The sequence below is a fragment of the Bison bison genome, unplaced genomic scaffold (genome assembly GCF_000754665.1).
Source record: "Bison bison bison isolate TAMUID 2011002044 unplaced genomic scaffold, Bison_UMD1.0 scf7180017864065, whole genome shotgun sequence".
Taxonomy (NCBI): Eukaryota; Metazoa; Chordata; class Mammalia; order Artiodactyla; family Bovidae; genus Bison; species Bison bison.
Window position 1 is genome coordinate 1,369,444 of NW_011494637.1, and position 26,215 is coordinate 1,395,658.

General features: G+C 39.3%; 1 protein-coding gene across 7 annotated transcripts in view; it reads right to left on the reverse strand.

Annotated features, from left to right (window-relative positions):
- Positions 1–26,215, reverse strand: part of PARK2 (parkin RBR E3 ubiquitin protein ligase) — a 1,245,124-nt gene that overhangs the window by 1,218,560 nt on the left and 349 nt on the right. The gene's annotated exons all lie outside the window — the stretch shown is intronic.

Sequence of the window (26,215 nt, forward strand, 5' to 3'; positions counted from 1 at the left end):
ACTACTGGAAAACCATAGCCTTGACTCAACGGAACTTTGTTGGCAAAGTAATGTCTCTGCTTTTTAATATGCTGTCTAAGTTGGTCATAACTTTTCTTCCAAGGAGTAAGCATCTTTAGTTCTTCTTCACTTTCTGCCATAAGGGTGGTGTCATCTGCATATCTGAAGTTATTGATATTTCTCCCAGTAATCTTGATTCCAGCTTGTGCTTCATCCAGCCCAGCATTTCTCATGATGTACTCTACATATAAGTTAAATAAGCAGGGTGACAATATACAGCCTTGACGTACTCCTTTTCCTATTTGGAACCAGTCTGTTGTTCCATGTCCAGTTCTAACTGTTGCTTCCTGACCTGCATACAGATTTCTCAAGAGGCAGGTGGTCTGGTATTCCCATCTCTTTCAGAATTTTCCACAGTTTATTGTGATCCACACAGTCAAAGGCTTTGGCATAGTCAATAAAGCAGAAATAGATGTTTTCCTGGAACTCTCTTGCCTTTTCAATGATCCAGCGGATGTTGGCAATTTGATCTCTGGTTCCTCTGCCTTTTCTAAAACCAGCTTGAACAACTGGAAGTTCACAGTTCACTACTGTTGAAGCCTGGCATGGAGAATTTTGAGCATTTTTTTACTAACGTGTGACATGAGTGCAATTGTGCGGTAGTTTGAGCATTCTTTGACATTGCCTTTCTTTGAGATTGGAAAGAAAACTGACCTTTTCCATTCGTGTGACCACTGCTGAGTTTTCCAAATTTGCTGATATGTTGAGTGCAGCACTTTCACAGTATCATCCTTTAGGATTTGAAATAGTTCAACTGGAATTCTATCATCTCCATTAGCTTTGTTCATAGTGATGCTTTCTAAGGCCCATTTGATTTCATATTCCAGGATGTCTGGCTCTAGGTGAGTGATCACACCATCATGATTATCTGGGTCATGAAGATCTTTATTGTACAGTTCTTCTGTGTATTCTTGCCACCTCTTCTTAATATCTTCTGCTTCTGTTAGGTCCATACCATTTCTGTCCTTTATTGAGCCCTTCTTTGCATGAAATGTTCCCTTGGTATCTCTAATTTTCTTGAAGAGATCTCAAAAATTAGGCTACATCTATTCAAGGAATAGTTAAAACTTTATTGAAGTTGAAAACTCATTGAAAATCTTCAAAAGCTATTAAGTTTATGGAATCAATTTTTGCATATCCATTTTTAGTAGATTTTCAATACTCTCAATAGTACCATTTCTTAAGAGAGGAGTCCAAGTTAAAAATAAAAATTCCTGGATCCTATTTCATTTCATCTTACATATTCTATAGGATGGGCTTCTCTGGTAGTTCAGACAGTAAAGAATCCGCCTGCAGTGCAGGAGACTTGGTTTTGATCCCTGGGTTGGGAAGATCCCCTGAAGAAGGGCATGACAACCAACTACAGGAAATTCTTACCTGGAGAATCCCCATGGACAGAGGAACCTGGAAGGCTATAGTCCATGGGGTCGCAAAGAGTTGGACATGACTGAGTGACTAAGCACAGCACAGCACATTCTATAGGATAAGTGAGGCTGTCACATTATAGCACAGGTAAGGAGAAGACAGTTGAGGAAGGGAAGTCATTTTCAGACCTCGTGAATCATGAGGACAACGGAGATTGATACATGCTTTGTGTCCTAAGCCGCCTCATTTGCTGCCCCTGAGAAGGGCGATTACAGGAGACTCTGGGGACTTGGCCCATATTTTCAGACGTACATATATGTTATGTAAAAGTCTTGTTCGTGTACAGGAAATGCTTTCGTTCCCCCGCTTGAACATCTCAGCAGATGTGCCAATAGGTTCCAGAAGAGGATCAGCTTAGACAGAGTATCTGTAACTGTGGCAAAGCCTGCTAGTTGCCTTGTCTCTCCCTCTTTGTTAACAGAATCCTGGTATAATGAGGGGTAGAAGGGGGCCTAGATTTTTTTTTTTAAACTACATTTCACAACAAGAGGTGGCCATATAATAGAGTCCTTGTTACTGGTGTTAGTATACCATCGGTTGGCTGTGGTGAAGTCCTTTACAAGGGGATGGATGGACTGTTTTGCTACATTTTGCCACTAGCCCTTTGCTCCTTTTGTCTTATCGATAACTTCGTGTGCTGGCTAGTGTTCAGGAACCATCATATCAGCATGAGGATCCCAGCTAAACCCTAATGACCGTGGCTCCCAAAGCCCAGGTGCCTCACGTTTCTGCGGCCCCTGGCCAGAAAGACTGTTTTTCTTCTTGCACCTCATGTGTCCACAAGTACTTGGCCCCAAGGGAAAATCCACTGACACCCAAACCTCCTTCTATGGCTCCCCACCCCCCTCCCCTCAAGCCATGCACTTGCCACAGGGCTTTCTGCTTCTCTTCCCCTCTACCACCTTCAGTCAGTTGTTCTGTATTATGCCCCAGATTTATAGCTATTTCCTTTTGAGGTAGGAGATTCCAGTAGGGTACAAATCCCTTATATTTGGAAGTAGAGTATGTTAGAACTGCTAGAATATAGACGAGGAAGTGCTAGAATATATACATTACTATGAACATTTCTTGAACAGAGAGTGGTACTCATAAAACCTGATCTGGTGATCGAGTTCACAGAAACAAGCCTACTTGAACGTTTTTTGAAGAGCTCTCAATTGTCCACTAAAAGGTTTTGTTAGCCATTTTACAAATATCATTAAATTACTCCTATGTATGGTTAAGGGTTAAGTGATGGTGGGTATAGCCTATAGATAGTCACTGGGATAGAAAAATAAACCTTTCCAGACCATTTCAGGTAATGTAAGTCAAGGGATACATTTAGACTACTAGGTGATGAACAAAGCGTGAGGAAGATGTGCGGGAAGAATATAAAATCATTCTTGCCATTTAAAAATCTTACTGAAAAGAAAAAAAAATTACAAAAATATATTAATGGAAATCAATATATAATGCTAACATATGGAGAAAAAAATGCTGCTGCTGCTGTTTTGTTACTAAATCATGTCTGACTCTTTGCAGCCCCATGGACTATAGCCCCCCAGGTTCCTCTGTCCATGGGATTTTCTTGCTAAGAACATTGGAGCGGACTGCCATTTCCTTTTCCAGGGGATCCTCCAGAACCAGTGATCAAACTGTTGTCTCCTGCTTGGCAGGTGAACTTTTTACCCTGAGCGACCTGGAGAACCCTAGAGGAAGAAATACATGCCTCTCCCCTGCCGCTGTTTTACAGCAAAATAAACAAAGCTAGGATTAGAGAAATGATTAATTCCTTCTATACACTATGCTGAAACTCTGAATAGATAACATCTGATAAATTGTGGAATATGATTAGTATACACAGCACATTGGAGATCACCAATAACTTAGCTTTTCTATAGTAACAGATAATTTAAAAATAAATATTTTAATGTGTGATCTATTCTGTCCATTTCTTGTTATATTTTTCAAAGTCAAATATGAAATAAAATCTAATTTTAAGAATAAAAATGACTCCAGTGTCTGAAGTCTGAGTTATTAAAAGAATACTGAAGCCATTAACAAAAGTAAGTTGGAAGAAACTGATTTAGGAAGAAGAAAAAGAGATTTTATATTTCTAGTATGTCCAATATGCATAAATAGCAGGAAAACCTTGTTTTTTGCCCATCATTTTTAGTTCGGTACAAGTGAAATAACAGAAATTTTGATAACACAAAGATTTTGACTATTCGCATCTGAACTTCACTCACTTCCTTGTCTGGTGGCCTCCAGCAAGAATATACGATTTGCTTTCCTTCATAGAAAAATTGTGACCACAACATCAAACTAGAGGGTTATCTTTTGAGAATTAACTGGCATAATTAAACTAAAATACCAGCAAAGAGTAGGTATCATATGTTAATATCTCCCCCCACCGATTTCTTCTTCCTATTCTCTTCTGAAACCCAAGTTTGGTTCTGTATGAGTCTCAACCTGAAATTGATTCGTTTGCTAACCATCCTTCAACATGAAATACTCATATCAACCATACATCCTTTACCCCTTTTCTTTACAAAAGTTATACATTCTTCAAGGCCCAATTCAAGGCTCATCTTTTTGATGAGTAAACAATCATTCCAATCTGTATTGATTTTTTCTTTCCTAAAGTGTTTCATGACATATGTTTCTATTAGTTATTTTTTTTATATATATATATGTGGCTTGTCTCCCCAGCTAAACACAAGCTTCTAAACAGCAAAATCAGTGTCTAGAATTGTTCTAATTTGTAACACTAGACTCTGGCTCTCTTCAGAGATCAGTAAAAAGTCTTGCTGAATAAAGCAATCAGTGGTGGTAACCATTAAAATCTGAGGGCTAATATTGATTAACATATACCCAGCAAACTTAAAAAATAACTTAAGTCATTTTTCATTAGTGCCAATTGGTGCGAAAACCAAAATTCAGTATGATTATAATTGAACAAGAAAAACAGCTACTGGTTTGGCCTAAAATGCATTGCTTAAATGAGATACTGTAATAAGGTAGTTTTGTAAAAGATCCTATACCATAATATTTAGCAAATGCACAGATGGCAAGAATTAAGAATGGAAATAGACTTTTATCAGATTCTTGATATAATCTAAAGTAAGAGGTTTAAGTAACCTAAAAGTAATTTTTTAGTTTGTGATGCATTCTTTAAAAAAGTAGATCACGGGGTCAGCACTAGAATTAAACCTATTACAGCAGTGAAAAGTGAAAGTGTCAGTCACTCAGTCGTGACCCCATGGACTGTAGCCTCTGTCCACGGAATTCTCCAGGCAAGAATACTGGAGTGGGTAGCCATTCCCTTCTCCAGGGGATCTTCTTGACCCAGGGATCAAACTCGGGTCTCCTGCATTACAGGCAGGTTCTTTACCATCTGAGACACCAGGGAAGCCCTCCTACAGCAGTAAACTACATAAACTATCCATCATTTTAAATGTGACAGAAATAAACCCATTTATATAGAAGTCAAGGACACCAGTGCGCCAGTCAATTTACCTAGGACTTGAAACAACGTAGTAAGATAGCTGATTCTGAAAAGTCAAGGATCAACCAGCAAGAGTCTTTGTGCACAACTCAACTTTTAATACTTCAGTTATAACTTCAGCACTGATCTTTGGGGTTAGCAAAATTATAGCTATATGGCCTCATTCTTTACTTACACACTCACATACCACACAAACACATACCACAAAATAAAAACCAACAGAAGCTTATGACTGTATGTGGGGAACAGTTTCATTTATAAACAATTTCCATGTATCTTCTATTTAAAAAGTATTTAAAAACCTGGAGAAGGGAACGGCTACCCACTCCAGTATTCTGGCCTGGAAAATTCCATGGACTGTATAGTCCTTGGGGACACAAAGAGTTGGACACAACTGAGTGACTTTCACTTCACTTAAAAACCATAGTAGAATGTCTTTGTAAAACTACCTTTGTGCATGTAACTTTGTGCATGTAAAACATGCAAATTGATGTCTTTAAAATAAAAGCTGAATATTATCTTGATAATTGTTCTTTAAGGTCAAAAAAGCAAAAAAAAAAAAAAAACTTAAAGAACCAAAATTTTATACAGTAACATTTAGGTAAGGTCTGTAGATTAAGGAACTTCAAGCATCATATATTTTTCAAGATACTGAAATTAATGTTTCTAAATATCTGTTATGGTATACTGATTCTCCAGTTTATTTAAAATTGTTCCCTTGAAAGAAATGTTGAGTAGTTAAACAACAAAAGTCCTCTATTTTGAAAAAAAATCATTTTCTAGTTCCTCCATAGATGGCCATTGCAAAGAAGTTTAAACAATTCTAATTCTCAGATAATAATATACAGACAGCAGATACACACAAAAGCTTCATTTAGATAAAACAACAAAGAAAACTACCATTTCCTGATTTTCTTCCTTATCCCTCCCCACACACCACCTTGATTCTGCAAATGGCAGAATAAATGAAAGCTCCTTTCTTCTACATCAACTCCTTTGTCCTCTGAAGGTTGCCTAATCATATTCATCTCTTAAAATGAAGTAAGAAGCATTTCAAAAGCTGTATTCATATTAAATCAACTTTCTGATTCCTGCATTGCAGGAATAAAGCAATGTAATCACATCTTAAATTGGTTTACAGCAGGCTGTCTACCTTATCCTAGTTCTCAGGATTGATGAAATGAATAGTTTTAAAATAGCGCTTTTTGAAATGACATGAGAATTAATAGTGCATAATTATCTCACTGTTGACAAGTGAGAGATGTTTAACTCCTTAAATGAGCTTTCCTAATGAATTGGTGTCAGAGAAAAGCTTCATTGCCTGTACATTGTTGACTGATATCTAGGAGGACTGACTGAAACCATAAAGGCATATTAAAAACCAACTTTTAAAATCATGTAGGTAAAAATTAAATGATCCAAATTTCACTTAATATTTGGCATATCTTAAGATTTTACATAAATTTCAGTAGTATTCTAGATGCTGGATTACTAGGAAAATCTTCTTTTAACATTTTATTTGTCAACTAAGAAATGTTCAACCTTTCTCTAGAGTTTCAACAAAACAGACTTTAGTATTAGACTTAGATTTAGACTCTCTATTACTGAAAAGAAAAAATCTGAAAAGCAGCATTTAGAATGTTTCTGATATGTTTGAGAATTCTAATGAAAGATCAACTATAACACAATGAAATAAATCTTCATGCTTTTTAAAATAAACTTTTAGTACATGTACAAAATTTATTAAGGTGTTATTCTTACTACATTGAAGTTTACCATTTTATATTCATTCCTTGTCCTAATGCACGTTAACTCATAGCTATACTGTTCAGTTCTTTATTCTAAATCTTGTGGGTAAAACCAAAACAGATTCACATTTCTAATACCTGGAAAAGAGAAAAACCAGCACATTGCCAGCAGCAGGGCTATGCAGATGAAACCTAATATAAAACAGTTTCTTTTTTTTTCCCCTGTATCTTTCTCACAAACCAACTGTCTACTTTGAGAATGTTTTCAGGCACTGGGCTAAGAACTTCCTATTTAATCCTGGAGCCCTCCATGGATGTAGATAACATTATCTCCACTTTACAGATGAGGAAGGCAGGGCTTCCAGAGGCTCCTGTTTCACAGTCACACAGACGGGAACGAGCAGAGCCCCACGATAAACTGAGACGACCAGGATCCGAGACTGCAGTGGCCACAACATCGAGGCGGCCCGTCTGCCTAGAGGCCACCTGTCTGCCTAGAGGCCACAGGCAGTTTGGGAAAAGAGAGGTTTGCTTCGTAATCAAACCCCTAACTTAAGAGTTCAGGCTTCCGAGGTGGCGCTGTGGGTAAAGAAACCGCCTGCCAATGCAGGAGACAAAAGAGACACGGGTTCAAATCCCTGAGCCAGAAGATCCTCTGGAGGTGGGCATGGCGACCCGCTCCAGTATTCCTGTCTGCGAAATCCCCATGGACAGAGAAGCCTGGGGGGCTACAGTCCCAAGGGTCATAAAGAGTCAGACACAACCGAAGCGACTTACCACGTACATACTTCAAGAATTCAACAAGGCCTAGGGATGGATAAATTTGGGACAAAGATTCACAGTCTTTACCTGGTATCCTCTTTAGTTAGCATCAGAGAGAAGGACTCAAGAGTTTAAAAACAGACCCTGAGAGTGAAACAGTGAGAGCAAAGGGTGAAGACAGTGTCCACTCAGGCTCTCAGAACTAACAGAACTGCCTGAGCTGGCAGTGCCCTCCACCTGGGCAAAACGGGCCCAGCGCCCCCAGGCACTGGTGGGCCACAGGCGGCTGTGGCCAGAAGGGGAGTACCCTGGGAGGGATGCTGGAGCAACGAACCACTTTAACATCCTTTAGGAAACCAAAGTCTCTGTATCTGCATTCCTCCCCATGTACAAATCCTACCATTTCTTCTCCCAAACTCCTGGGAGACTGAGCCTCAGGAATGAACTAGATCACAAGCAGCTAGCTTCAGTCTTGTGTCTCACGTTCCCAATAAGATAATTAGATATACGAATGGTTCAGGCTATTCTAGACCCTACATCAAAGCTCACTGGACTAGTTTTGCTAAACAGACACACCTGAAAATGTTTTAGGAGCAATGTACTCTGAGTTCCAAATATGACGTCTTCAGGGATAATCAGCCAAGAAATTTTAGTCAAGCTATTTTATAAATATTTGTGAACGTGTATAAACATGTTCTGAATAGAAAAAAAAAAAAAAAAAGCTAGATTTGATTTCCTCATTGGCAAACTAGAGGTCACGGAGGGCCATTTCATGAAGAATGTTAAATTAATCATTGTATGTCAATGGGCCTGGTAGAATCTAGCACCAGTGGGTACTCAAAGACGATATCTGAATTGCAAAACAAAAGGGCTTCATGTTTTATTTATACTGCAAAAATCTACCAAGAAAACAGTATTCTTATCAACCACTTTTAAACTATATCAAATAATTGTATTGTATTTACCAAGAGTATAGAGATTTATATTGGCAAACAAAAACATACTGGGAACTGAAGCGTTTCAAAGGTAAAGATGTACTTCACGTTATCACTTTGTAATGTTCCTTTTTTGTTATCTTCAACAACAAAAATGAAAAATGTTAAAATAAAAAGGGACTTTAACAAGTTCTAGAAATTATCTTCCAGCTTTTTAGTGTCTGTGATGGAAGCCCTCCACACCAGCCATACCCACGCTTGATGTCAGACAAGCACTGACAGGGTGTTTGTGGTGGGGCCTGGGGAGCAGCTGCGTGCACAAGTAGGGTCAGGGGTCAGGCCCTCACTTAGCCGCCCCCTCCCGTGGCCAGCCTTTAGGTGATATTCTTGAAAACTCTTTCCTCACTAAAAGGAACATGGTTTTAGAAACAGCTATATGGCAATATCATTTGCACTCACAGGTGTATAGATGGAAACTTTAGCCTACAGGGCCAGTCCTAATATTCTGGGCCCCAGATCCCACTGACTTGACCAGAAAACCCTTAATCAAGTCGAATCTGGTAGTACTTTAAGAACTCATGCTCCAGGGTATAAAATCTAGATATCCCTCTTCTGTATTGTCATTTAATGAGCAGTATCAAGCCTTTTGGAGGCAAGGAACTGGCTTTTTTGAACGCTTCCCTCAAAATAATGAGGTTTGGAGAACAGCTGTCAGTCATGGAAACGTATCAAACGTTGTATGATGACCTCTTGAAACCTCGTTCCAAAAGAAAATTAGAAATTAAAATAATACAGTTAAGCGCTTATAAAGTTTACAAGATTCTTATCTGCTCTGAAAACATGAAAAGAATCAAATTAACTTCTTGGCCTGAGAAACTCGGGTCTGTTTTTAAGGCCCTACTCTGCAACCCTCAGTCAGCCCTGTAGGAAGGTAATTCCCAGGGCCAGAGGGGTAGACCCTGCAGCTTCTCAGAAGTAAACGCAGAGAGCTAAATTAAGGCACTCAGACGGGCATGCACAGGTTGTGCAGAGCCTAGCTGTTTGACTCCCGTGGATTCTAGAGCAGAACATTAAACACTTGTGTTTATTTAGAGAGCAGGTACAGAATAGAGCAGCAGAAACTCGGCTTTCTCAGTGTTCCCCTCCAGCTCCTGCTAATCAAGGGGAACCACACAGCTAACAACCTCATGAGAGGGTCTTAAAATGCAAGTTTTAATGATATTTCATTGTAGTGCCCTTGTACCCCAACGTGTTTATTCTGTTTTCATTTTACCTGTGTTAGAGAGAGAGAGACCACAGCAGGAAAACTGCTCTTGTGAGAAAGAAGGACATAAAATGCAAGCGATGAATTAAAGAGGCAAATGAAGGAACTCTTTTCCTTTATTAGAAATAAAGGAAACAGATTGTGCTCGTCTCCCGAGGGCCCACAGCCGCGCTGCGTGGAATTCAGCCAGCTTCAGTCACAGAGCTCACTCAGGAGTTTTGCTCTGTGAAAAGAGGAAGCCAGATGGGCTATTTACTTTCAACAAGATAATTCTGGAGGAAATTGTTGTAAGTCAAAGAAACTTTTTAGCTTCATCTGCTATTTTAGCCTCTACGCTAGATTCAGGAGGCAGGCAGGGAGGGTTCTGTTAGTGAAGACATAGAGGAGACCTGGAATGGGAATTGGGGAAACAAAAGAGAGTGCAGTGCGCATGTGGGCGGTGGTGTTACCCAAGTCCAGCAGCTTCACAGACACGCCACCCGCGCTCACATCCTCACTCCACCAGCCACTCCCTACCACCCTGGACCAGCGATCTCAGCCCTCAGAGCCTCAGTGTCCTCCTGGGTATCACGGGGACCATACTGGTCACAAGATGATGTGAAGACTGAATGGCATAATGCAGGTACACTACTTAAAATATAACACACAACACAGCTCTCAGTAAACACTGGGAATTATTTTTCTCCATGTCACTATCTCTTCCATTTACAAAATATAAACAAGCTATCATACACATACGTATGTATATACAGGTATGTATATGTGAATATATTCTTAAGAACATAGTAAGAGCTCAATATTATATTAATCTACCAATCATACTTGATGAAATCTGTATATGTGAAAACAACCTCTCTTTTATTTTGCTGTCACAGGGAAAAAGTAATATACTCCAGATAATTTTATCCTTGGGTCAAGAATTTTAAAGGGGTTTTTCTACATAAAATCACTTCTTTAAGAAAAACAACTGTGAAAAGAATATAAAAAAGCTCATTAAATTGTGTGTTAGAATTCTCATAAATATAAAAGATGCTTCCTAACCAAGAAAGCAAAGTTTTCTCCATCAAGCAGTAAATAATGGCTACTGCGATGGAAAAGTCATCTAACAGCCACATTTTCAGGATATATAACATATAAATATTGTTTATTAAGCAAAAACTAAAAGTATTCAGGTTAAGTTATGGAGTCACTAAGCATCCAAGTTAACCTACCTTTTTTTTACACTTATAATATTTTGAATGATAACTGATAATTCTAAGATAATAAAAGATACTTTCTGAATGATGTAATATAGAATTACATTCAGTCTACTATTTTTACCATGGCAGGAGAAAGGAATACATTTTTAGAAAGATTATTCAACATGAAGGACTAAAATAAACAGACTGTTTCACTTGGTTATCTTTGCACTGATATTGAGAAAACCACAAATATTCCATTTCAAGTTATTTATATTAAAGAAACAGCATCACTATTTTTTGGTAATATTCTCCTCCTGAAGGGGAAAATAACCCAAAGAAATGATCAATTTATGGATTCAGATACGACAAATACAAGAGCACATATTTTAGAACTAAAAAATCTAACAAGAATTGTTACTGCATTTAATTTCCTGTATACTTAGTGATAATCCAGCTGTGCACCAAGCAAACAAAATAAGGGAGAAGGTCCATTTATGCTTGCCGTAATAGTGGTGCATATGTCAAGCTTTATAAACAGTCATCAGGTCATCATCTGCAATGCAAATCCACTGCATGCCTGGCATTCATCTGGGCCATATTACATTCCTCTGGGCCATATCTGGGCAAAGGGAACTGTTGCCAATAGGACAACATGTACGCAGCTTGCTGCACCATGAGCAATGAGGTCCTTTGTCTCTGATCCATGAGTCTTTTGTCTTCTGACAGCATCCACAATACATTAACTGGCTAACTTATTAGAATTTAAGTAGAGAAAGTGCTGCACTCAATACGCCAGCAAATTTGGAAAACTCAGCAGTGGCCACAGGACTGGAAAAGGTCAGTTTTCATTCCAATCTCAAAGAAAGGAAATGCCGAAGAATGCTCAAACTACCACACAATTGCACTCATCTCACACGCTAGCAAAGTAATGCTCAAAATTCTCCAAGCTAGGCTTCAACAATATGTGAACCATGAACTTCCAGATGTTCAAGCTGGTTTTAGAAAAGACAGAGAAACCAGAGATCAAATTGCCAACATCCATTGGATCATCAAAAAAGCAATGGAGTTCCAGAAAAACATCTATTTCTGCTTTATTGACTATGCCAAAGCCTTTGACTGTGTGGATCACCACAAACTGCAGAAAATTCTGAAGAGATGGGAATACCAGACCACCTGACCTGCCTCTTGAGAAATCTGTATGCATGTCAAGAAGCAACAGTTAGAACTGGACATGGAACAACAGACTGGTTCCAAATAGGAAAAGGAGAACGTCAAGGCTGTATATTGTCACCCTGCTTATTTAACTTATACGCAGAGTACATCATAAGGAACGCTGGGCTGGATGAAGCACAAGCTGGAATCAAGATTGCTGGGAGAAATATCAATAACCTCAGATATGCAGATGACACCACCCTTATGGCAGAAAGTGAAGAAGAACTAAAGAGCCTCTTGATGAAAGTGAAAAAGGAGAGTGAAAAAGATGGCTTAAAGCTCAACATTCAGAAAACTAAGATCATGGCGTCTGGTCCCATCACTTCATGGGAAATAGATGGGGAACAGTGGAAACAGTGGCTGACTTTATTTTTTGGGCTCCAAAATCACTGCAGATGGTGACTGCAGCCATGAAATTAAAAGACGCTTACTCCTTGGAAGAAAAGTTATGACCAACCTAAACAGCGTATTCGGAGAAGGCAATGGCACCCCACTCCAGTACTTTTGCCTGGAAAATCCCATGGATGGAGGAGCCTGGTGGGCTGCAGTCCATGGGGTCGCTACAGTTGGACACGACTGAGCGACTTCACTTTCACTTTTCACTTTCATGCATTGGAGAAGGAAATGGCAACCCACTCCAGTGTTCTTGCCTGGAGAATCCCAGGGACGGGGAAGCCTGGTGGGCTGCCGTCTATGGGGTTGCACAGAGTCGGACACGACTGAAGCAACTTAGCAGCAACAGCAGCAAACAGCGTATTAAAAAGCAGAGACATTACTTTGTCAACAAAGGTCTGTCTAGTCAAGGCTGTGGTTTTTCCAGTAGGCATGTATGGATGTGAGAGCTGGACTATAAAGAAACCTGAGTGCCGAAGAACTGATGCTTTTGTACTGTGGTGTTGGAGAAGACTCTTGCGAGTCCCTTGGACTGCAAGGAGATCAAACCAGTCAATCCTAGGGGAAATCAGTCTGAATATTCATTGGAAGGACTGATGTTAAAGCTGAAATTCCCATACTTTGGCCACCTGATGCAAAGAACTGACTCATTTGAAAAGACCCTGATGCTGGGAAAGATTGATGGCAGGAGGAGAAGGGGACGACAGAGGATGAGATGGTTGGATGGCATCACTGACTCGATGGACATGGGTTTGAGCAAGGTCCGGGAGTTGGTGATGGACAGGGAAGCCGGGCATGCTGCAGTCCATGGGGTTGCAAAGAACTGGACACAACTGAGTGACTGAACTGAACTGAGACTAAATATCAATTCCCAGATCCAACATGCTTATTTCTGGGAAGAACCACTCATGATACTTGATATAAAGCCCAGTTAGGGCAACCATCCCCACACTTAATGTTCCAGTATGAACTTTTACATAGATGTTCTAGTGTTGAAGCTACTCATCCTAGATTCTTTGACAGAAGCAATAAAAAATTATTAACATGAGAATGTAAAAAACAGGGTCATTTCCCTACCTTCTAGAATCTAAACCTATGAGTTCTCCTCTTGGGTCTCAACATAAAATTAAAATGTTACTCTTCAGTTCCACCTCCCCCATAGCAAAACTCCTATGAAGGGAAACCATTAACACCACTACACTGCGCTTCAGTGTGAAGAAGAAAAGTATTAAGTATATGCAACAGTTCCAGTCTAGTTTAGGGGGAAGGGAGAATTGAGATGTGGCCAAGACGGGGAAGGAAATGAATAAGGAGTGCTACTAGCCACAAAAAAAAAGTATACACATTTTTTTTTTATTCTAAGCCTGATTTTCTAAAGTACCATCAATCTATCAATCAATTTACAAACAATAAGCCTATACTCATGGAGGCAGAAAAATAGCTAGAAGACCATTATTTATAAAATTAAGACCATAATTTATAAATTACCAATGGGGAGGGAAAGCAGGAAAAGTTGCAAGAGTCAGGGAATAAAAGAGTTGAGAAATATTTTAATTTCCATTGTCAAAGTGTGTAAGCAAAGTGTGTAAGATTCAAAATTCACCTTCAGAAATGTAAAAAAAAAAGATTCAAGTTCCACCTGGTGCTTTGTGTATGACAGTGCCAAAGACCTGTTAATTATCGTGTGTGTGCTCAGTTGCTTAGTTGTATCTGACTCTTTGCGACCCCATGGACCATAGTCCACCAGACTCCTCTGTCTATGGGATTCTCCAAGCAAGGATACTGGGGTGGGCTGCCATTTCCTACTTCAGGGGATCTTCCCAACCCAGGGATCAAACCCACGTCTCCTGCACTGGCAGATGGATTGCTTTATCACTGAGGCACCAGACACCCTATTATCTATTACTTTCTGTTAAAAGCAAAGGAACAACTTGAAAAAGAGGGTGAAATAATAATTTAGAAGCAGAGTTATAAAAGTAGTTTAATTTCTAGATTTCTGGCTGCATATCATATATGATCAATAAATATTCTAGATTTACTGCTTTACAATGTATATATTTTTAAAATGTGCTTAAAATTAGGAAAATCCACATTATTTCAGAAAGTAACTTCATATTCACTTCTCTCCATAATTCATTAAAAATAAAAATAAATGGTTTTTGAGAATAACCACAGACATGAGTTTGATGGATGACCATTTCTCTGCCCACCCACCGTGAGCCATGAGGACAAGGCAGATATGTTTATTCATAGAGTTCTGTATTCTCATGTATAACTGATGTTGCTGGCATATGCTGTTACTTAATTACACAGAGGCAGAATAAATGCCTGATGCAAAGCCACTTTTGGAGTTGTGCTCGTTTACTATAAACAGATACAAATATTTTGAAGAGAGTTAAAAAGGCAGCTTAAAACTCAACATTCCAAAAACTAAGATCATGGCATCCAGTACCATCACTTTATGGCAAATAGATGGGGAAACAGTGGAAACAGTGACAGACTTTATTTTCTTGGGCTCCAAAATCATTGCAGATGGTGACTAGAGCTATGAAATTAAAAGACACTTGCTCCTTGGGAGAAAAGCTATGATCAAGCTAGACAGCATATTAAAAAGCAGACACATTACTTTACCGAGAAAGGTCCGTCTAGTCAAAGCTGTGGTTTTTCCAGTAGTCATGTATGGATGTGAGAGTTGGACCATAAAGAAAGCTGAATGCCAAAGAATTGATGCTTTTGAACTGTGGTGTTGGAGAAGACTCTTGAGAGTCCCCTGGACTGCAAGGAGATCAAACCAGTCAATCCTAGGGGAAATCAGTCCTGAATATTCACTGAAGGGACTGATGTTGAAGCTGAAGTTCCAATACTTTTGCCACCTGATGGGAAGAACTGACTCACTGGAAAAGACCCTGCTGCTGGGAACGAATGAAGGTGGGAGGAGACGGAACAACAGAGGAGGAGATGGTTGGATGGCATCACCGACAAGCTCCGGGAGTTGGTGATGGACAGGGAAGCCTAGTGGGCTGTAGTCCCTAGGGTCACAAAGAGTCAGACACAACTTAGCGACTGAATGGAACTGAACTACCCACATTTTAAAAAGGTTAAAATTTAAACCTATCTCATAAATAAGATGAAAGAACATCTTTAGAATAATTCTGAAAAAAAAAAAAAAAAACCCAGCTTCACTTCTTTGTTTTAGAACTAGGACTTTGGTGTCATCCAAGGTCTCTATCCAGTGGACTTGAGGAGGTGAGTGAATACTCTAGATAGAAGACTGTATAGATGACCTCAGAGTCAGTCAAATACAAAGAGCTTACGAACAAATCCATTTTTCCTATTAAAAAACCCCTCAGAATAATTAAAATGAATTTCCACTCAAATTAAATTGCCTTGTAGTTCTGTGTGCAAGGCTTTAGACATTATAAACACTCCATGACTTTGGCCTGCCAGGTTTCCTCAATCAATCATGCAGTAGCCTAAAATTAAATTGAAATGATTGGATCAAGGAAAATCGAATTTTTTAACATTTAGGTTCAGTAATGTGATTATGAAGCTTTTAGTGATATTGTAATTACTTTGAAGCTTCGAGCATATGTTTCTACTGAGAGTATTCCATGGAGAAAAACTGCATTAAGGAAACAAGTAAATACAGACCCCAATGATGCAAAAATAAATTTGTTGTAAAGCTAAAAGCTAAAGGTTGGAAAAGAGACAATGCATTCATGTAATTTATACTTTAAACATCCTGTGTAGAGTAACTACTTTAAAATCCTAGCTGGTTCCAGAATTAAAATAATGTAATGGCCTCCCTCTAAGGGCAAGCATTAGAGAAGCAATAGAGAGAAACAACAGCAAAGGACAGGGTAAAAAAAAAAAAAATGATTGTCCTGCGCAAGCTCCACTTTTTTACAGAGAAAAATGTGACTAAAATTTCTCTCTCAAAATTAATGAACCATTGTATCAGAATTTGAAATGCTTTAATACACTTAGTAATTACCAAAATAAAAAACCAAAGAGTTACTACCCTATTTATTAATGTTTTCATCCATTTCAACACTCACTGGGATTATGCTGGGTTTGGGGGCTACAAGATACATCAGGTAACGCAACATCATCAAGGCAAACAGGAAGCGTGACTGGAGAAGACAAAATGAGAGACAAGACAATGGTCTGCTCTCCATTTCTCCTCTGATTCATACTTTCATTCATTCAACAATTATTTATTATGTATGAAGCATACATAATATAATTGAAACATCCTCCTTTCCTCAAGAATAAGGCAGGTAAATGAACACGTAACATTAAAATGGAAAGATTTAGGTCTTCAAAGTTTAACAGGAGAATGAGTCCATCAAATAATCTGTAAACACAGAGTTTTGGAAGGATCTGTCTATTCTATCAAGGCATAGCTAATCATCTGAATCACTTAAAGCTCCGACGTAGGAAGCGGTGCATTGGACTCCCACCATTTAATTTGGCTGATGTCAATTTTATTCATTTATTTTTAATTGGAATTCACTTCTCACTTTCAGCCACCGGTTCTGCTATTCCCTGCTGTCTCGGAGGAGGCCTGACTCACAACATTCACCTGCCACTGACCAGGGCAAGCTTCAGCTGTTTGCTTCCTCTGCCCCAACGGGCCTTACAAGTCAACACAGTGTCCACTTGTTGCAGACATGCTACTCTTTGTTAAACTGGGACAGACCGGATTCGTATTGCTGTAATTCCTGTGTCAGTCAAAAGTAAATGAGGGAGACGACATAACCCTGCTGCCAAAGCTTCTAAAAATAAACCTGAACAGGCCCATTCTTAGCATTAAGACCTAATGGTTCCTCATTACTTATAAAACAAAACCTGAACTTTCCAAACAGGCCCTGATCTTCCTCCCCTGATTGTTCTCCCCCTTCTTATGCCCTATCCTTGTCCATCCCACTCCCTCTGAGCAGCACTTCCCCTTCAGACTCTGCTTCCAAGTCCCCAGGCCCTCTGGTTTGAGGTCAGCTCAAATACCACCTCTGCTCTGGAGGTCCCCCAGCTTCATCACACAAATACACACTTCCATTATAGCTTCTGCTGTGGCTGATCATTACTTTGTCCGTGTACACAGCATCTTCAAGAAATCATGACATGCTCACTTTGTTATGGAGACTCGGAGGTATCTCAGGTCATAACTTAGGGTCTCAGTAAATGTTTGTTGACATGAACATTTATTTTCTTCTTTCATCCAATAAAAATGAACTCTCTTGTTTTCTTACAAATCGAATTCTGCATCTATTTAATAAATGTATTCCATACTTCCTTTAGAGTTTCTCCTAACTAACAATGCATAATGGAATATTTTCCAAATATCTCAGCTGAAAGTGCTTCATGAAACCCAAATTCCACACAGACATCTTTTTAAAAATGAACCAAATTCTTTTCTTGCCTTTCATAACTTTACTGGGATTTATATAAAACTTCTAACTGTGTATTTCCAACCTAGCCCTATTAATTATTATTTACAAGGGCAGGACAATGTTAAATGATTCCACAGGAGCATTAGGTGTCTAACATTCATAGTGAACTGGTGAATCAGAAGTCAAAATGTACATAAAAGGGTTATTTGCTCCCACTTTGCCTGATCATGTGTTGTTGCATGGAGTCATATTTCCTGTCAAAAGCATAACAAGGCTTCCCTTGCTCTACAGGATACAAATGAGTAACCCGGTACAGCAAATCACCCCGATGCAGTTCACCATTTCAGTCCTGGAGTGTGGCCACATGTTCTTTTGTCACCTGGGAAAACCACCTTGAAAAGTGAGTTATGTCCTTGGCCAGCTTTATCAACCAGCCCACACATACAGACACATACACACACGCTCACACAATGCTGGATTCCCCATGTGTAACATTACGGTATGGCCACTAAATGACCCCAGAAGAGGAAAGATCAAGTAACACAGCTGTCAATTCAATGTCCTGTATCGGTCATCCTTAGTTCATAAGAAGACACCTGAAAACCAGATTCCAAACGGTGAAGGCCTTCATGGTAACTGTGGTAGGCTGGACAGACCACCTCGGCATGTCCATATACTAATTCCTAAAACCTGTAAGGGCGACCTTGTATGGCAAAAGGGTCTATTAAAGTAAGGATCTTGAGATGGGAGGTTATCCTAGTGACTCCTAAATGTAACCACAGCCCTCTTATATGAGGAAGGCAAAGGGAGATCTGACTACAGTGAGAGAGAAGGCACGACCCACAGAACAGAGACGAAGGGAGGCAGCCAGGAGCCGCGGAGCCAGCAGCCTGGACAAAAGGAAGAGGACTCACCACGGAAGCTTCCAGAAGGAACGAGGCCTGCTAACACCTAGAGTTTAGCTCTTTAAAACTCATTTTGGACATGTGACCTCCAGAAGTGTAAGAGAATACATCTGTGTTGTTTTAAGCTGCCAAACTCCTGCTAACTTGCTACAGCAGCAACAGGAAGCTAATACAGTGATTGAGCCATGCCTCAATGGTATACAATACTATCGGAAAAAAGCTAGTGAAATTATGCTACTAATATTTGTTTTTCTGGAAACACTACTTTTTTGATCAGAACATGAAATTACTAGAAGTACGCTACCATGGCTAATTTATTTGACAATTTGTCACAAAAGTATAATCAGTTCTATATATATTTTAATCAATGATACATCTATCCTGTCCTTAAGCCTAGGTTTATAACACTGCATTTTGTTCTATTTCCAAAATACTTGCATGCTTAATGTTGAAGATCTGAAAAAACACAGAAAACCATAATAAAAAAAAAAAATCCCAGACCCAAGGTAATAATTTTGAGGTACACATCCCAGGATTTTTACATATATAAATGGCACCTAATGCTACAGTTTTCATTTATGGTAAGAAAGTTCTTACACTAATTTACAAAAAAATCTTTTTTAACTATCAAAGAATTTGCAAATATTTATCAGTCTTAGATCATTAATGTTAATCATCCTGTTATCATCATTTGTTGAGAACAAAAAAACAATCATGTCATCCCAGAAACCAGACCTCAAGTGGCATTTCCACCTTCCTCTAACTTTACAGGCATAGCTTGTATTCTACTGAGGATAAAATGATTGAATTGGGTACAGAAGTCAGAAGAGATATCTAATAAATTTATACATGAATAACTGTGACAACCATAACTGGACTTAACAGAGAAGTTCTTTATGTGTTAGACCCCCAATACAAATAATTCCAGAACTTCCCCTCAATCCCTCCCCTCCAGCAGAGTTATGAAATGTGCTGCCGCATGGCATAGTGCCCAACACGGCCAGTGTATGATGGCGAGGACACAGACCCAGCGTGAACCTCCAGCATCATACACTGTGAATAAGATGATTTCATGCCTTTCTTGAAATCAAGCTGATGGAGAAAAGAAAATCAACACACTTGATAAGAAACTCTGCAAGCAGTAAGCAAAAAACAAACGCATACACACACACACACACACACACATGCGGGAAATAAAAAAGAAGAAAACCCTAGAAAGGACCACAGTAAAGGAAGAAATTCCCTTACCTACCAGTAACTGGGCATGTCACCAGTTCCTCAATGAACAATAGTAGGAAGTAAATGTCAGACCTCCACTATATACACTATATACTACTTCCTGTTTATATCATGTAACTCTGTCCAAACTGACTGCACAGTGAAACACATACAATTCCCACCCACCACTGTGAATTCAGGCAATCATTTAAAAACATCTTTCCGTAGTGTCACACACATAACCAGACTTAGTGGATGCCAACTGACGTGTGCAGTCCACATCTGCTTGTGATCAGCATCCCGGAAAGGCAGCAACTCAGAAAAGGCTGCCCCAGTTGTGCTTAAACCTGAACCTCTCACTCCATAAGGACTCACCAGGGAACTGGAAAGGACTTCAGGCCAGAGTTCAAGGGCAGAGAGAAGACTGAGAGAATGAATTATTGTTCTTGAGACTTTATATTTCTCCAGACAGGTAAGCCTAACTCCTGTCCTATCCTCAAGCCAGCTCAAGGGTCTTCACTCCCCAAAACTCTTGACTCAAGGGAAGAAAACGTAATCAGGACCATATTACCCTGAAAGCAAAGTGCAGAGGCTGGGCCTATGAGTAGTTGAGTTTTACTGCAGACAACTCCCGAGAGAGAGAGAGAGAGAGAGAGAGAGAGAGAGAGAGAGAGAGAGAGTCCAGGGGAGGAGCCACAGCAGGGCTGGTCTCTTTAGTCACACAATTCCTGACACAACCCTCAGGAACACTTGTATAACCAGCCAAGCCCCGTGGAAAGCCCAGAGGCAAGCAAGGAAAGAGCTCACCTCTTTAATTAGTCAGACAGCAGCTGCTTCTGTGAGCTCTGACAGAATCAAAGAACGTGGGGAAGAAGAAAATGAGGGGAGTACAAATGGATGATAAAAGCCAAGGTTTTCCTCAGAAACACACACATCCCAAACCTCGTCCTCTTTCTCCACGTTATTAATAACAAGGTGAATCTCGGGTGTCTCTTTCCTTTCTTCCCATATTCTGGAAAATGAATCTACTCTGAACAATAAGCTTAAAAAATGATTATATAGTTGCAGAGGGGTTCATCTCAGGTGATGGTATTTACACATTGAAACTTCATAGGGATAACTGGCGCATTCATCAATTACAGGGATAAATAAAGAACATGTTTCAACTGGAACACTAATATTAGTTTCCTAATCACTACTATTTTCCTCTCCTAATTTGATAAGGGTGGGGGTTTAAGGGACAGGGAAGGTTTGTATATACTGTATATAGAGATTTTTCTCTCTCTGATGCTCAAGTCTCTAATGTTATCCTTTATGGGGAACCCTATTCAAATCTTACAGTAAGAGTCAACTCGATAAATCATCAAGAACTCATCAATACTCTTAAAAATACAAATGTCCTAAGGTGGTCTCAATACATGGGCCAAGCATATAAGTAAATAAGCCTGGAAGGTGAGCTGCAACATAAATCAATGTCTTTAATATCACAAAACTTAAGAGAGGAGCCATTCAGATTACTACAAAGAAGCATTTAAAATGAGCTCATTAAATTCAAATTAAAACAGAAACACTATATAAGCAATGGACCACAATTAACAGCTGAAGAAACAGCAGGTAAGAAACAATTTCCATTGATCAAAAAAATAAAAACTAACAGAATAAAGTATTCTGCACTGAAATGGTTTTCATGAATATGAAACACTATCAAGTAAGAACTTTTTTTTCTGAATTTTCAAAGAGGTTTGGAGGTAGAAATGGATTTGCATATCTTAATACAAAGGGCTTTCACTGAATCATTTTCAAGCAATAAAGCCAGGAGGTTTAAAAAAAAAAAAAATGCAGACTTCAAAAAACCCTTAGAAATAGTTCCAAAGTTGAAAAGGGCACAGAGTCATCATTTTGGAGTCTTTGGAACCAAAGAAGAACTGTACATAATTACAAGAAACCTATGCAAAAATGGAGAACTTTTTTTGTGACACAATTGTACATCATCATCAACAGCTTTCAGCCTACTTTGGGGACTGAGATGTAGGGTTGCTTCTCATCTAAAATTATTGAAATGGCAAAGCAAGAGACAATACACAGTATATTTAACTGAAATATAAATTCTGAGACTTTAAAATTCACTATATACAAGCTTTGAAACTAATATGCAGACTTGTGGTCAAACAGTACAGTTAGACCGTACATTCATGATGGCTTTTTTCCTCTATTTTTTTGTTAACTCATGTATCCCTGGCACCCAGAACAGTACTGGGCACACAGTAGATACTCAATTACTGAATCTGCTTTCATGGAAATAAAGCACGATAAAGTGAGAAGTGAAGGGGTTTTCTTCTTAAATTCATTTGAAAAATTAAAATATATTGTTTCTCATCTATCAGAAAGGCAATAATATTTTACGCTACACGGGGGGAATGTGGACACGCACAAATGCTGTTGGTGCGGGCAGGGACACACGGACAGTTGGGCACTTCGTGCACTGTTTAAAGGCAGTAAGTTTAGGGTGGGGACGAGGCAGCGAGAGAGGGCAAACCCCGTAGGTGCTTTGCTGTGGAAAGCTGGGTCAGTTCTGGGGAGGATGCCTTTTGTCATTTCTCCAGCTCACAGGAGTAGGATAGCTCTTTGCTGCCTTGCTATGGTGGACAGAAGTGTAAAACGGTGATTTCTTTTAAACAATTTGGAAATACCTAGCAAAATTCACAATATACGAATCTTTCTTTTTTATATGTACTTATTTATTTGGCTGTGCTGGGTTTCAGTGCGGCACGTGGGATCCTTGGTCTTCACTGAGGCATACCGCGTGTGAGATTTAGTTCCTTGACCAGGGATGGAACCCAGGCACCCTGCACTGGGAATGCGGAGTCTTAGCCACTGGACCACCAGGGAAGTCCCTCTACAAACCTTTTAACTAGAAAATCCACTCAGAGATTGTAATAGTTTTACTTTACATATAAGCTTACATATGCAAATAAAGTCATATGGACACAAACACTCCTAATGATAGCAACTATCTGTAAACCTACTGTATGCTCATTTATTGGAGACTATCTACAGAATTTATGTACATCCATTAAATACTAGACAGGAATAACTGTAGGGTCGATCTGCACACGCAGATTCATAAGTTTTCTAAGAGATGTTAAGTTAAACAAAGTACAAAAAAGGTTGTTTGAATTATTATTTTTTTTTTTTGATCACTAAAAATCATTTTTAAGACATTGAGTCTGAATTTCAATATTGGCAACATAATTATATATATGTATTTCCATGTACTTTAGGGCTTCCCTGGTGGCTCAGTGGTAAAGAACCCACCTGCACTGCAGGATCCAAGGAGACCTGGATTCAAATCCTGGGTCAGGAAGATCCCCTGGAGGACAGCAGGGCAATTGACTCCAGTATTCCTGCCTGGAGAATCCCATGGACAGAGGAGCCTGGAGGGCTACAGTCCATGGGGCCACAAAGAGTCCGATAGGACTGAAGTGACTTAGCACGCACACACGCCTGTACTAGGTGTACATGAATACATCTGATACTACTGAAATACCTAAATTTAGTTCAATACAACAGACATATAGGATACCACAAATGTCACTATTAAAACTCAGTTTTAAACACAAAACATTGTTAATTTTAAAAGGGTGAAATATAATTTTAAGAGAAATGCCAAAATTTATATTTTATTCTTAGTTGAATTTTCTTAAGCTTTTTATTCTGGTTTATATTATCTTAAAGTCCTCTCCATATTCCTCAAAAAAAAATAATTTTTCACCTACTTAAGTTGTTTCTGTAGCTATCTGAGTCAGGGCATTAAACATATTAGTAATAATCCAACTGGGACATGTAGTACTTTTGAAACAGTCTCTGTGACAAGAAAGAATCTTGAGTTTTGAGAAGGTAAAGGAAGATAATTTTATTGGTAGTGAGAAAATCAATTGCCGTGGGGGTCCCCCACGCACCCCCATTTCCTCCTGCGGGGATTCTTCCTGACCCAGGGATCGAGCCCGCATCTCTTGTGTCCCCTGCATTGGCAGGCAGATTGTTTACCACTAGCACCACCTGAGTAGCACACATGTCTTTAAACAAAAAATAAAATCATCCCCATAGATATATATTAGTGTATATTTTTAATCTTCTGTACATCATTGGATATAGACTATAATGCCTTTCCTGGCTCCAAAGTTTAATCAGAAATGGAAACACAACACTCCAAGACCTTCCTTCAACTGCTCCCACTTTCACTTACCTTTGGCATTATTCAACATAACCAAGTCCAAAATTAAGATTTTTATTACAATATACCCACTGACAGAATTAGGCAATGCAACTAGTTGAGTACAGAATAATATATTGTACATTATCCACATGGTTTTAACACATCAAGTATTTTTCTCAGGAGAGTACATGGATTTAATTATTTATGTTATACTTATTTGCACTGGGTAAAGCAATAGCTGGAGTATGAGAAACAGCACTTTAGACACTACCTTATATTCTCCATGACACTACCAGTTACGAATAAATGTTGAATCTTCCTTCCTGTGTCCCTAAACCCCAAACTAAACTGCCTAAATATAGTTCATTCAAACAAAATTATTTATATAATCATCTGTTAGAGAACAAGTCAGAATTAACTGATGGCTTTTAGATCTTAAATTCTTGCCTTTACATAGCTTTGCATGTGTGGGTGCTAGGTTGCTGCAGTCGTATCCAACTCTTTGCGACCATATGGACTGTAGCCCACCAGGCTCCTTTGTCCATGGGATTCTCCAGGCATGAATACTGGAGTGAGTTTCCATGCCCTCCTCCAGGAGACCTTCCCAAGCCACAGATAGAACCTGTGTCTCTTATATCTCCTCCTGCACAGAGAGTCGGGTTCTTTACCACTTAGTACCACTGGGGAAGCCCATATATAGGTTTACTGTAAATTTATTTCTTTTAGAATTATCCACGTATCAGATTATGTTGAATTAAAATCCGTACAACTGTCTTCAAGACAAGGTGTAGACTATTTTTTCCCTGTAAAATATGGACAGCATGAATTTTGGAAATTTTCATATTTTTCTGATTTAGTTTAGATTTGTGTTAGAAAATGAATCTTGTGTAATTGTCACCTAAAAAGATTCAAAATATTCACAAAAAGTTATATATTTTTCTTAATTAGATAACCCATTCATCAGAAACCACATCATGTTAGAAAAGTAGGAAAAACTGGACAACATCCTTAGGTTTTACATTGTTGCAAACGGTGTCAGTTAGCTGGCATATTCCTCCTAGTGTTGGATAGAACGTTTCCGATTTTAACATTAGTCTAATAACTAACTGATGCAAGAAGAGTTTATCAGTATGTAAAAACTTACATACTTTTTAAAAATCACCTTCCATCATTGAGGCAATCAAAAGTGCTTTAAGCACACCCAGTCAAGAGTAATTCCCTCTACCCCCCAAAAAACTCACCAAACCAATTAACACACAGTCTAGAGGAAATCTGTCATAATAAACTCCCCAAGGAGTAATGTTTTGTAATCACACAGTACATTTCCACTAATTTTCAGAGATAAACCTTTAATTTTTGGCTTAACAATCCTGGAAAAGGGGGACTTTTCCAGTCTTCTTCACTACAGTGTTTACAAGCAATTCTAACAGCCACCTCCAAAGCTTTATTCACAAAAATGCAGCTAGGTCATTCTGTATATATATATACACATATATATAGAGAGAGAGAGAGAGAAGGTTTTTGCATAATGAATCGTAAATTCATTATGCTGGAAGTTTTACTCCTTGCTATCATTCACTATTAATTATTCTTTCATCTCAGACCTCCAAAGAGATTATCTAGAAGACAAAAATTCAAGAGCGAAAGAAGTTCAAATCCACCTGCGGGAATTTGTTTTGACCTCAAGCACCATCACCAGGCACCGGTCTACCAATTTAGCGCTTCGCTAGGGTTTCCCTTCAAGAGTTCCCCGGACAGCGTGGGTCCCCTCCGTCCTCAGCGGGAAGACAGCCCCCCAAGGCGCCCCGAGTTGGCGCGGGAAGAAGGGCTTCCCCACGGACGCCCGCGCTGGAGCGGGCGGTGCGCTCGCCCAGGGCCCGCAGGACTCAGCCTTCTCCTCAGGGCCCCCCCCTGGCGAAGGCGTCTCCGGGGGGAAGCCTGGCAAGGCGGGCGCGGGCGGGGCTTGGGACAGAGACACACACGTCTTCTCGGGGAGCCGGCGGCGCGGGCTGAGGG